The sequence below is a fragment of the Acyrthosiphon pisum genome, chromosome A1 (genome assembly GCF_005508785.2).
Source record: "Acyrthosiphon pisum isolate AL4f chromosome A1, pea_aphid_22Mar2018_4r6ur, whole genome shotgun sequence".
Lineage (NCBI taxonomy): Eukaryota > Metazoa > Arthropoda > Insecta > Hemiptera > Aphididae > Acyrthosiphon > Acyrthosiphon pisum.
In genome coordinates, this window is record NC_042494.1 from 32,766,600 (window position 1) to 32,780,282 (window position 13,683).

The 13,683-nt window shown below is 34.3% G+C and overlaps 1 protein-coding gene across 1 annotated transcript in view; it reads right to left on the bottom strand.

The window, feature by feature from the left end:
* Positions 1-13,683, bottom strand: part of LOC100165486 — a 261,915-nt gene that overhangs the window by 55,612 nt on the left and 192,620 nt on the right. The gene's annotated exons all lie outside the window — the stretch shown is intronic.

Here is a 13,683-nt window from a genome sequence, read left to right on the forward strand (position 1 = left end):
ACCTCTAGAAAGAAGATAGATTAATTTAATAAGGACTAAATTTGGTTTTTTTTATTCATTGGATTTTAGTACGGTTAGGTTAGGATTTTGTATTGATGGATCATACTAATCCACCGTAGGTGGAATTAAGTAAAAATGATAAACTTTGTATAACTTTGATACTTTAGAGTTAAATCATACACTTATGTAGGTACAAACAGCACGGGGTCCACGATCTGCCGCAGGTAGATTGCCTACCTGATAATATACTGCTGCGAACCAGAATTTTTATTCTGGGCCACGGAAAAGTTAAGATAAGTTTTGAACACCATACATCGATTATTAAATAACGAATTTAACAAAGTTTGAGTCTTATAGATTTGGTACCTACATTCAACGGGCAACGAAGTGCACGGGATCAGCTATTTTTGATAAAAATATATTTATCATTATTACCGCTAGAAACATTTCAATACGTTTTCATTAACCATTTTTTATGTTTACTTTCCGATCACATTAAACGATAAAATTTGAATAAAAAATTATACATATAAACGTCTGGAGGCAAAATAAACAACCAATCACGGGCGAAGCTGTGACGGGTCGGCTAGTATTATTATAACGAGCATTCGTGTGTAAATATCTTTATATTTTAATATTTGTGGAACGTTTAAAACCAGTGGCGTAAATAAATCAGCCTTAAGTTGTAGTGACGGATAGGAATGATTACAGATCTTTCTTTTCTTAAGATGAATATAAACCTACAAAACAGTTGATATATTTATTATTGCATACTAAGTCTTTATACGTCCTCTTTCTACGGATTGTGTGTCAAATACTTAAGCTCAAAAATGACATGGTCCATATAACTGTTAGTTATCTTTTTAAAAGTTGAAATAGTAACTTAACCATTCTTAAAATTATCAATATTTTATAAAAATTGGTAAATTAAATTATATTCATATTAAAATCACTACTATTTTAGACACTATCAACTTCATGAGCATAGGACATAATATGTATATTTTAGTTTTTCTAGCGGCACAGAACAATAATATTGGACCGTCATAATAGATATGGTGGTGCCCGATCCACATAGGTCAATAGTCAATTTACGCCACTGTTTAGAAAACATGGTTTCTTGTTGATGAACTAACACAATATAAATTGTATAGGTACCTATTATATACTACATAATATGTATATATATTATATATACACTGTTTGTAGAGTGAAGTGTATAAAAACAGTGTGTCGATATCCTTACTTTATTGTCGGATGAGCTTCCGTGGATTCCGTAGTTTGGACCTTCAAGAAACTCGGCAAGTCACCGTATTCGCAATATTCCTGTATGATGCACAGGGGCTCGTCGGGACTGCACACGCCTACGATTCGTGCCAAATTTGGATCGCGGACGGTGTACAAGCACTTTGTCTCCCTCATCACGTCTTGTCTGCAGAGAAATAAACAGAAAATCACAATATATAGATTAGAGTAGTACTTTTCAGGACTCGTATACACGATTTGCCGATTGTTATATTTTGTACATTTATTTTCCATCCATCTCCGCAATGAACACACAATAAATTTAGTATAAATCGAATCGTTGACGTACAAAATGGGTATTGTCAACCAAAATCGAAATATCGTTATTGTAATGTCAGTCATTTTTGTATCAGAGGTACGTAGGTAAATGACAAATAAAATAACATTTTTTTTTCAATGTTATTACGATGATGGCGCAAAAGAAAGAAATTGTAAATAGGGCACGTTTTCTGAAGCGTGGCGTTTAAGGCGGAAAATTGATTTTCGATTCTCGCGCGTTCTTATAATAATAATAAAAATAATAATACACGACTCAGGTCGAGAGTGTACAAAAAAAAAAATAGAAAAAGAAACTACGGATATAAAGCAAAAATTGCAGTGATGTATATAAATATATATATATTTTTTTATTATTCCACTCACTTGTTTTGTTCGCCACAGCCACGCCGAAGCGATTTGACGATCACTTGTCTTTTGTGGAACGTCGACGTGGCATTGTACTCGGGTATCCCGTCCGTTTCGCATAAGTGGATCTATATAATATGGAATTGACAGTTGTTTATTAAATATCATCGTACATTCCAATCACGTTTCGCGCGTTCGGGAAGTTACCCTGCACCGTGTGTGTGATGGGTTCTCGGGGTTAGTGGTTGGGGGGTGTTGGGGGTGATTTGGTGCGGTCGCGTATGCTCACCATTCCGAAATTGCCTTCGCCTAGTTTTTCGATCACTCGCAGTCGGTTTCGAGATATCTCGTACAGCGACGTCTGACTGCACTCGTCCTGTTTGTCTTCCGGCAGCTTCATGCACGTGAACACACCCGGCGTGAAATGCTGCTCCTTGCGCTCCGTCTGCAATAGCCGGGGGAAAAAACAATTAAAAACCGTGAATACAGTCCGGCAGGGGATTATTCGGCAGGTCCCTGCGGACGTCGAAACCTCACTTTGATTATGTCGATGGCGGCGTAGTAGTTGTGTAGGTTGGCCGGCAGCGATTTGTTCAGCTGTTCTGATTGCTGCTGCAAGAGCAGCGGTGGTCTGGTGCTAGGCGGCGGCGGTGGGTTAAGCGTGTACATCGAAGGCGACGAATATTTGACGTCATCCTGCCCGAAACTGCCGACGCTCGTGAAGTCTACACGGGAACACGAATACAACAGATATAACGACGGTGGGCTTATCAATTATTATATAGCCGCAGAGATAGCGCTCTTGATTACTACAACGGATGCTTATAATATATAATATGTAACACTACAGTGAGAAGTACATTTGAAGCGCAATCGCGAAATGTACTCCCGACATTTCTCATCACGCGATGCGATTGATCAGGATATTATTATGGTAAACCGATTACGTACACCTAAGCATTAAAAATAATACTATGGGTATACCTACACTATATACCTACTTCTAATAACCAAAGGTTGGTAAGTTAATTGAATAACTAACTCGAGTTAGTTAACTTGTACGTTTATTAAAAAGTTTAAAAAAATGTAATATATTTAACTGTAAAATATTTAAGTTAATATGAATAAAAACACTACCTAACTGAACATAGTTAAAAAAATTTCATACAATATGACTGTGTCACTTTCAGTTTTGTATAACTAACCATTTGTTAAAATACATCCTACAATTATTTTCACTCCTTGCTTTAGTGGCGAGGGTATATTACACATGTTTGTGTCTATACTAAACAATTATGTTAACAGTTTACAGTCTTATCGTGATGAGTGAAACAAACAGGTATGTACTTATTTTTTCATTCAATCCACAAGACGTGCAGATAATATACAAAACTATAATATTAACTCGACGTTAATTTATTTTTCAAGACGAATAGCAAAAGCCAAATTTTTACGGCTGACACGGCATAAAAAAAATAACTTTTCAACTACCCACTAGCTCTACCTAGGTAATAATAATAAGGTTAACGATAGTTCGACAAATCCTCCGAGACTTCAAACGGCGGCCAATCATAATATAGTGGTTTTTTTTATTATTAAATATATAATATAAGGACTCTGGGGAAAGCAATGGGTGATGTGGGTGTCGAGGGTGAGTGTGCGTCGGGGTTACCTGTGTATTCGCTGCTCTTGCTGGTGGTCAACGCCGACACGTCCTTCTTGAACAGGAACGTGGTCGGCGCGTAATCGTGATTCTTGCCGGACGGAAGCCGCTTGTACGGCTCGTGGTACACGGACGAGTTGTCGCTGTCCTCGGACTCGTGTCCGACGTGACCGCCGACGCGGCCGCCGCCGATGCCACCGCCGCCGACTCCGATGCCGCCGACTCCGATGCCGATGCCGATGCCGCCGGTCAACATGGCTCCGCTCCGGCCGTACAGCGACGACGACCCGACGGCCGTCTTGGACCCGTTCTTCAGGTGCTTCATGTTGATGGACTGCTGCTTGGGCGCCCCGAGCGTGGCCTGCTTGAACTGGAGCAGCGCGACCTTCTGCCGGCCACGTTTCAGCGCCAGACCGACGGCCACGCCGGCCACCAGCAGCACGGTCATGGCCAGCGACCCGGTGACCAGGCCCACGTACGTCTGCGTGCTGTTTCCCGGACTAGGTCCTGCGAAAAACGGGTTTACCGTGCAGACAGATCGTTGTAATAATGTAGTAATTTATTTTTATTTTTTTACTCTTTCGAGCGAGTCATTGCGTCACGTGATAATATTATAATATACCAACAACAAAGCGCATGGCACAAGATTATGTCGTAGGTCAAGACCAGTGACATTTGGTTTAATAATAATAATAATATAATATTTAAAATTCCGCTTGATCTGCGGCTACGGATGAGTCCGAAAACCCGAAAACTTACACATATTAAAAGCATACTCGCAATCATTTTTTTTTATTCCCGAAACGTGTATTTTACCCATTTACTTCTTGGGAGGGGGGAGAGAGGGGTGGTGTTATGTCGGTAGCGGTCTTATTTTTTTTTCGCAGTTCGTAACCAAATACGTTGTAACGTTATAGTTTCAAATTATATGTATTTCAAAAATACAATCACACACTATCTTTTAGACTAATAATACAGGATTTCCAAAGTTGTAATCTAGTGGAGAACTTATAAAGAATTTTAACACATTATCGGCGTTGAGAAAAATGGCTATGATGGTTAAGTCACACGGAGTTTACAATTGTTATGGACTTAACACAAGCGTGAATTTGGGGGATTTAGAGGGGTTATCCACCCACCCAAAACTCTTGGAGGCTCCAAATATTTCCCAAACTTAGCCCCGTTGACCTCATCAGTGTACTAAATTATGATACTGCGTAACAATATTATTAACAACCTTACGTGTTAATTTATATTTCTGAACTAATTTATTTATGAAGAGATAATACTTTGACTAGTGCGATTTAAAACTAAATGAAATTGAATAAAAATTAACCACCAGTATACCTAAGACCATACTCACTACATTTAAAGCAGAAAGAGGTAAGTTCACAAACCATATAAATGGAAAATGTGACACAACACATTTTGTACGAGTCTATAAAACGCATTATTAATATTATCAAAGAAATAAATTGGACATAAGTGGAATATAAAAATTTAGGATACTAGTAGATTTCCGACCGTTTAATGAGGTGTAACGCACACTGTGTTTTATGAGCATAAGATAAACAATATTACAATATGCGAAAAATACATATTATTTAATATTTAGACAAAGCCTTACAGGTATATAAAAAAATGTACGATATAATATATAATAATGATACCATTAATCAGGAATGTGTGATGAGAATAATAACTGCAAAGTGCAAGGATGGCATATAAAAAACCACTTACTATATAAATCACAAAAATATCAAACACTTTCCAAAAAATGCACGGCTCTGAGAACTTAAGTGAAAAATATCTTGAAAATAGTAATACATCGAACCACAGAAGGTAAGTATTATATTATTATAATTGGCTCCCAGAACAGAGCTTCTTTCTTAGGTACGTGATATTATAGAGTTTGTGAAAACAACTACACGATAGTCAATTAAATATTACTTATACAATAATTACTCTATATATTTTTATGCTGATTATATTTGAATAGTTTACTTCAGTGGTGGCCAAACTTTTTTTAACTCGGGCCATAAAAAAAAAAAATTTTACCGCGGGCCATAATTTTTTTTTATAATTATTAAAACACATATAAAAATAAATATAAACTATACAAAATATCGTTTTATATTTTAAAATGTATTAATTTGTTATTTAGTAACAACAAAAACGCTACGATATGGCGATACGGGATTAAATAATGTATACTTAAATTTTTTTTACGTAAATGTAAAATATTATATTTCTTTCGCGGGCCAGATATTAAATGATGGCGGGCCAGATTTGGCCCGCGGGCCGTAGTTGGCCACCACTGGTTTACTTCATAAAAAATTAAACTAAAAATATTAATACGTTTATATCCTGTACTGGCATACACTGGGACTGGGTATGCTTCAACAAATGTAGCTCTAAAATTAATTTGATGAATTACCAAAGTGTATAACTGACTTTTCTAATATAGACTTAAGCTCAATTTCAAAAATATTAATTATTAATCGATGATAAGTTAGCGTCCGAACTGTTCTTCGATAAAAAAAAAATAAATGCAACATTTAAGACTTATTACCATAGTTAATTTGATAACTTTGACAGGAAAATTATCTAATAATTGGTCACTGACCAAGATATTGATATACCACAGAGACATAAATTAAAAAACTAATGATAATATATCAACTGTTGTAGATATTCCTGTAACTAAAACCGTTGACATACCCTTAGAAGACGCAGTTACTAAAGTATCAGATATAGATTACATGTTAGAGAGATAGAGGTTTAAGTCGATAGTACGTTTCACTCTGCGATTTGATAGTGCAGTAGGTATATAATTATATTACAGAAACAGTATCATTATTTTCAAAAATCGGTTTTCATAATTATGCTTTATTCGAGAAACCATGAAGCACCATAAAATACAATTGTTTGCTCCTAGTGCTGGAATTTATAATTCTTATATATTATTTTAACTCATCACAAGCACTGATTAATGACTAATGAGGCAGATTAAAAATAATAATACATTGTAACAGTTCTATAGTTATACCTCGTAATTTTTTTTTATGTATTAAGTAATGTATTCTATTTTTCTTAAATGAAAAAAAAATATGTATATATATATATGTTTCCTGATTGTTTTTGATTTTGCGTCAATGCCAATACAGGTATATAATATTTTGATCACTGATCAATGAGTTGAAAAGTGGGTAGAAACAGATGATCATCTTAGAAATTTTAGATTGATGATTTGTGATTACTTTAATGATGATACAAGGGATAACACAATAATTGACAGTGTTATTCATGCTCCGGAAAGTGTTGTTGGCTAGGCAAAGCATCGTTTGGATACATTTTTTCTACGGACTAACTAAAACTGTTCAAATTTGTTGAATCTACTTGTGGTAATTTACCACTATTTTTTTGTAGGTACAAAGAGGAGGTCATCCAACTGCTTAAACAGTTGCAGCTAAAGCAATAGAGAAATTAATAAATCACAGTGGCATGCAAATTGCATAACTATTAGATTTTGTTAACTACCTAATAAGTTATAAAAAAAACTATCGGCAGATATTTGTTTGTTCCTATGGATAGTAAACCTATTAAATTGTATGCATTTAGATATCAGTGTGTAATAAATAATCAGAAACTTGTTAGTTCTATGGTTGACATGATCATATAAAGTTTATAATATAAACGTCATCTATAATTAGAACAGTTTTCATTAAGAACTCGCCATGTAATAACACGTAAGCCTATAAATACATGATGCAAGTTGTTGTTTTATGTCAGATTAAGGATATAAAAAGAGGTTCAAGAGTCAAGGCATACCAATTAGCAGATGTACTCTGGAGTCAAAGATTAATCAAGTGTCTTAATGCAACATTCTTTATTCTTATATATTCTTATAATAATATGTATTATTCTTTAGGCAAATAAACTATTTATTTTTTATATAATCCAAGTATTTACGTTTACCGACTGATTGTCATTGACACGCAACAGAAGATATATTATGTATATGGTATATTATATTTAATCACAATTTAAAACACACATACTTCATTTAATAAATATTCATTAAATTTATCAAAACTTATTATAACATTCAATAATATATTATAATGACAATTAAAAGTATATTTTATAATTAATAATAATTATTAGTAGAATAGTAGAAATAAGGCTAAACAAATTAATTGTTATCATTAATTATTATAATTAATTTTGATAACAAGTTTTTTCGTCTCTAAATTTTAATTACTTTATCAATAATACTACCTAGGTATATCATCTTAAACTTTCATAGTCTAATGACAAATTCAACAAATGTATAGATTTTATTAAAATCTGTTTAAATTTAAATTTTAGATTCAACATTTATATACTTTAGTGATTGGTTGATCAGTTCTCTCGACCGAAGCCGACAAAAATATACATCACCCCCTCAAACTCTTTAACCCACATTGTACACGCCTCATAGGGCTATGGTATATAGACATATAGCCACCGGAAACATATAGCACGTGATAATATGGTGTCAAGTAAATAATGCAGATAAAAGGGTACATGAATATTAACAGTGTATTATTGTTAAGTTTGAACGGTTTACCTGTAGTAACTTCCTTCCTAGCGTGCGTCGTATCACCGCTCTGGCGAAGTTCGTATCCAGTTTCCTTTTGCGTGTAGAACTGCGATAACAATCCCTCGGTTATGTTCGCAGCGACCAATTCTGTAAATTGCCAATAATACCGTAAACGTTATAACATTTTCATCCACGGCAACACTGTTTCCCGTATCCATAACTGGCGGTTAATGGATATAGGAGGGCAGCAGGTATATGGGTTCTATACGGGCGACGTCCAGTCTAGTTTACATATATTACGGTTTGCGTTTCGCAATTAGACTGCCTCGAACCACGGTAAATTTTAATGTCGGGTTGCCCATGGTCATTGTTCGAAAGGACGAGAATTCATGTTTTAATGGAATGTACTCATTAAAGTAGAGCTCGGGGGGCTTAAAAGCACGCCTGTTATTTGCGCACGAAACACAAACGCACCTGGTCCCGAAACATAAATTTCATGTTATGCTGTGTGGATAAAAAAAAAAATAATAATAAGAAAAAAAGTTTTAGTCCCACGTAGGAGTGGTATTGACTAATGGATGTCTTAATTAACGCCAAATGTTTCAGTTACTGTACGATGGAAACACAAGGGACGTAAATAGAGGTGAGTGAAAAGTTTTCAAAAGCTAACAACTTTTTTTTTTACGTTAGAAAACGTTTTTGTTCAATTCCGTAAATGCCAATGGTCAATATTGATGATGTTTTTGTCCGTCGAATGTTTCCAGATATATATTATAGTTAATATGACTGATAGACGCAAAGTTTGTAATAGAAGTTGCTATCTCGTTTCAGAATAAAACTATTAACAGATAGGTACCATTAAATATACTTAACGGACAGCTCAAAAGTATAAATTGAATTTAAAACGATTGACCATTAGTTTTGTCGCAGCATCGAATGAATTCGATACGTTTTACCGGGACATAAAGATAATAAACAATTGATTTACGGCCAGACAAAAAACTATTAACATTGAAACATATAATATTTATATTATACATTAGTTCCCATCAAATAATATCACCCATCAAAATTTTAAAGTAATGGTAGTAGTTATTAAATCATGGCTCGCTCTGTATGCACGGATGTTACGTTACTCCTATGCGTGTACAATAAATTTATCGTATACACTTGAAACGATTACGGTTTTTGAAATAGTGCTGTGTGCTAAACTAGGGCAAAAACATTACAATTTTTCACAAGAGTATAAGGATAATTCAGAGTATGTTAAAAGTAGTTATGCACAGACGCACAGTTTAAAACAACCTAATCATAAAGATTACTTCTCTATATTTGAGATAGGTACCTACATATGAATTAAAATGTCAAATATTAAATTAAGTTTCGTAACCATAATATTATTGTATTCGTATATTATATTACCAAAAAAGATTTAATTCTGTACTATATTTTTTACCCGAAACAATTGGTAATAAATAAACTTACGACAAGCAACACGTACATGTTAAATACCTAGTCATGAGTATATTTGTCCATAAGTTCGATGGTTAAGCACATTGATAAAATGTAGTATTATAAAATATGTATATTGTTATAAGTTACTATACTAGCACCAAATTCGTAACTTAAGAAACTTTGTTTCGGCTTTATAGTTTTCTATAAGTATTTTAACTAAACTCACGGACTTCTTATATTGGGAAAACGACCGAGACGGGATAAAATTCAATACATAGGGAATTCGTGCGAAGAAAACGGGAAATCGTTCGTATGGGTCCTGGAGTGAGTGGAAATTCTGTTTTAAACGAATTATTATGCAAAGCGTATGCAACACGTTTGTGACCTTTCAACACCCGCCAGACCCATTCTAACGGAAAGGTATTATGGTTTTGTATCAGGTACACACAAACACGATGGTGTATCAAAGAACTAAGGTTTGCGGTTAACCACAGTCGATTAATCTCACCGATTTATGATTGGCGTCGCATGCAAGCAAATGCCAATACCGGAGATTACAGGTCAACCGTGACGATACATTATTGTCATTATAATGGAAACGACAGAAATATTGTGTTAATGCCGATTAATTGAATTTTAATTAGTAACGATAGTTTTAATTAGAGAGGAAAAAATCGAATATTAAATACAGAGTAATAATACCTATGTAGCAAAATTGGTGGGATGATTAAAATTTAGGCGTTTTGATTAGGGTATTTTATTTTATAGTGCTTAAACCACAATATTTGTAACAACCGAGACAGCCTTATCATTTTACTCGAACGTTATTCAATGTGCATTGATTCAAGGAAATCCTTTGAAATTGGATTCCTTTACGGCTACATAAAACCACACTACGGTGGCCACGAAGAATTTCTATTCACTGAAGGATTTGACGGGGTTTTGTGTCTTGACGCATTCGTGTATTATAAAAGTTCATTTTGAATAACGTTTCAGTGTAGTAAAAATATTGCATACGAATCCGACTGTACACCTTTTATATTACGTTTTTGTTTTAGGGAATTATTTATTTCAAAACAACTATACGAGTATAGGGTGAATGTGTGTGTGTGTGTGTGTGTGTGTGTGTGTGTGTATCTACTATTTATTTATCGAGTGCACAATACACTCGACAGTTAAATTTAATTTAAAACGAGTCGAAAGACTTCAGTCAACAAAAGTAACAGCCGTGTTATATAGAATTCGCGTATAATATTACATCGATGGATTTCGTTTAAAACTGCGATATCGAAATATTTTTCGCTAGATTAATTCATATTTTGGATCTGGACCGGCGGACAGGAGTTGGTTGATATTACAGCAGACGGCGAATAGATAATAATATACTTATACACAAACACACACACACACACACGAATATACGCGTATTATTATAATATACGGTGAAAACGTTTTCGATTTATTTATTTTTACCAGGGGAGAATATAGAAATACACACGGCGGCGATGTATTCCGACGAAACGTCTCGTATGGAAATAATAGTAAAATGTAACTCGAGCTCGATGTTATTGCGAGAGAAAAATGCGGATTGTTATCCCCATGTCGTCGTTGATGTGTGACGTGCACCGAGAGAAGCTCCTTCGTATGCTGTATCGCGTATAATAATATCTCTCAACGTTTACCGATAGCGACCGACCGGAAATTTAAATCGTACCAATATATACGACGACGCTTCCACACATATAATATATACACAGAGGGTGGTGAATATATATTATTATAATAGACCGTACTGCGTTTTGCTTTTTTTTTTCCACCATAACATTTTCCAATGCTTGTCGTTCGCCGGAAAACAATTCTTGTTACATATGGCGGCCGGGTGTGCGGACGTATAATTTTCAAGTCTATCTATGGCCAAAACGGCAGTTTAAAAGGGACCGCGTTTCTCGTCGATTATAAGCGTCTTTCGTCAACTCGTAAACGTGCAAGGTCGTGGGTTTGATTTTACATGAATCGCCTATTAATGAAATGGAAAACAAAAACAAACGTGGACAGTCACGTAGCACACCGACTGCTTCAGTGTGATCTCGAGGAGAAAATGGGATCGGTCATGCACGCAAACACATCGATCGTTGTTTTCTGTTATTATGAATTGTTAGGTACGGAATTTCCGTTCGCATTACGTCTGTTGTCGGACTATTATTAAACGGCAGATATACTACCTAGGGGTAGGTGAAACATCTCAAAGCGTTCAATGTAAATTTAACAAAACGGGATCGGCTCGAACAATTGAACAAACAATAATTCATCATAACTATGGCACTATAGGTATACACAATAAATTAGGTACCTATAGTTACTATGATGTATACAGTGTCGATGAAACATAGTTATTCAAGTTTCGAAGGAGTTGAAACCACAAATTGTATAAAGGTTTTTACAAAATAAAATTAGGGGTACTGAATAAAGTTTTTTCGCAATACCTTGGAAAATGCGATAGTATTAAAATTGGGACGAATTTCCTATTTCCTGTGTTTATAAGATATATGTAGATAAGTCAAAAGTCCTAAGTTTTTGTCCGTATGTGACATGGTAAAAGCAATGATATAACCAAAAAAAAACGACATTTCTTGATCACTTCATCAAGACATTAACCATAATATCATTATCTTGTTTATTTAGTGACAACTTAGAATTATATGGCTTATAAATTATAATAATAATAAGCTGACTTGTAGTAGATACTTGTGCAGATATAACGTGTCTGGTTGATAAACGTAAGTAAGTTTGTAGGAGCATAAACTATGCTAAGTTATGGTGAATTATAGTTTTTGTCTATTCAGTAACCGTACCAAGTTCACAAACGCTAGTGATTTATGTGGTTGGTGGTTAAAATGACAAGTGGACTTAAATAATACGCTTTCGAATGAGGATAGAGTGCAGGTTGGTTTATTGATTAGCTTTGTATACAACATATAGCCATTTATGTCATCCTTGTTCAACGTGAATAGCCCATTAATATCATACGAAGTAGGTACCTAAACCTGCATGCATTTCATTTCGGTATATTTTAAAAAAAAATATACCTACGGGCTACGTGTAAAACAATATTGTTTAAAGATCCCTTCAGGAATTCTAAAATTTTAACTTTTTCGATACGCTTTAAATTTTTTTCCGAAATGCTATCCTGAACTCGGTGTTTTACGAAAAGAATTATTACGATATATTACCCGAATGCGTCTCGAAAATTACTTACCAGACTCAAACGAGACCTCGCTGATGAGTATCCATCGAGCAGAAAAATAGAGACATATCTTGATATACCGGCCCACCCTGCTCTTCAGATTGATGGTTATGTTTACAGCGGTGTCCTTAATGGCCTCCGACTTTGTGCTAAACTTTATCGGCCATTCTTGCCATTTGTCCCCGTCCAAGCTGACGTAAATCAACGCCATACTAAACACCTGAAAGGGCAGAAAAATATATGTCGTGTTGAGAAAAAAAAAACAATTCCGTAAATCACATAGATACACATTGAATATTGTTTGCATATTATTATTTATGTACACATGATGCACCCTAACGTACGATGCTTTTACGAAATTAAAACATTGATCTTGGTAATATACTGTGTACCAAATAAGGTAAAAACTGTTGTTTCACCAAGTCAATTATAATAGGTATAATTCATAAGTTAAGAAATTTGAATTTAGTTTTTTTGGCAACTAAACTTTTCATTTTATAAATGGATTATATAATTGTTGTTTCATTGAAAGTAAAAAGTATTAAAAACTCACGGTTATAAATACAATAGAATTTTATAAAAATGTTATTTATTATTTTATATAAAAAAATTTGTATGATCAAACAATTATTATTGTAATAAATTAATACTGTATACTCGTAATCGTTTTATGGAGCCTCAAAAATAAAAATACTTATCTATAATTATCTTCAAATATGATATAAATATTTAAATTAAATTAAACTAAACGTTTTACAAAAGCTGAATAATTTTTAACATACATAAAATAAATCCAACTATTGCATA